Source organism: Plasmopara halstedii, assembly GCF_900000015.1.
Source record: "Plasmopara halstedii genome assembly, contig: Scaffold_2386, whole genome shotgun sequence".
Taxonomy (NCBI): Eukaryota; Oomycota; class Peronosporomycetes; order Peronosporales; family Peronosporaceae; genus Plasmopara; species Plasmopara halstedii.
Window position 1 is genome coordinate 728,778 of NW_020189293.1, and position 1,393 is coordinate 730,170.

Sequence of the window (1,393 nt, forward strand, 5' to 3'; positions counted from 1 at the left end):
TTGTGCTCAGAACTAGTTGCTGGTCCAGCTTCGGGGTGGCCGAGGGTCTGTGGGATCCGCTCAGGCGCCAACGCTTCCGCGTTCACTAGCGCCGGATCCCGGTACGGCTTGAACAAGCCCACGTAAAACACTGGGTGGGTGCACATCAGTTTTGAAAGGTGTAGTGTATACGCTAGGCTCTGCTTGGCCACAACCTTAAACGTTCCGATGATAGCAGAGTCTGCATGTGTAGGCAGGTTTCTAGAATTTAATACAACCAGGTCCCCGACCATACAGATTTCCGCTTTGCCTCTTCCATTTTCATCTGTATATTCATTTTGCAGGTCTGAACTTTCAGCCATCGCATTGCGAACATGTCGTAGGACACTCAGTCTGGTAGACAAGAAGTCATCGACTTCTTTACGGATGGTGAGGGGCTGACATCAGCTAGCCGTTCGGCTTCCCCCAACTTAGCCCTGCGCCATGGGATGGCGGCGTTGGCAGGACGCGAGGGTGAATCAGCCCTTTCACGTTGAACGGCATGTAGCCAGAAGAGGAATACACTGCATTGTTCAGTGCAAACTCTACGATTGGCAACATGGCGCTCCAGCGCCATGGCGTCTCAGCGCAAACGCTGCGAAGATGGTCTTCGATGACGCGATTCACCCTTTGGTCTGATCATTGGTCCGCGGATGATCCGCTATCGACATATCCAACTTGGTGCCTAGCACCTTGAAGATAGTAAACCAAAATTTTTCCGTGAAACGGGGGTCTCTTTCAGAGACAATCGACTCTGGGAGTCCGTTTTGACGGTAAACACGATCCACGAACAGCGTTGCTGTACCGACTCCGTCGATGGTATCTGGCACCGCCGGCATGGACTGCCAGCACACAGTGGGTACCGGAAAGCTGGCCAGCGGCGCAGCCGCATTTGGAGAGGGATTCACCCGTTGACATGTCTCACATGTGAGCACATAGGTGCTTGTCCATTTGTACAGCTTGGTCCACCGATAGTGGTGACTCACAGAGTAATACGTTTTCTCACGACCGAGACGACCACTGAGTGGCGTATCGTGAGCCTCATAGAGGACGCGATATTTCAAATCCTTATCATGAGGATCCACAATTCGTGGTGTATCAGTGGAATCGGTGATAATGTAGAAAGCCGTTATTCAACGAATATCGGTGCAATCGTGCACGCAATCTTGATGACAATTTACTGTCCGTGTTTTTAAATTCCCTGCTACCTAGAGCCCGTAGCAACGTTACACATAACTCATCACCTGTATACGCGGTGTGGATCAAATCCGTCACAGCCGTCGTTACAGTTGTAACATGAGCAAGTTCATAGTATCTTCTGCGTGACAACGCATCAGCCAAAGCATTCTGCTTTCCCGGCTTATACTTCACCTCG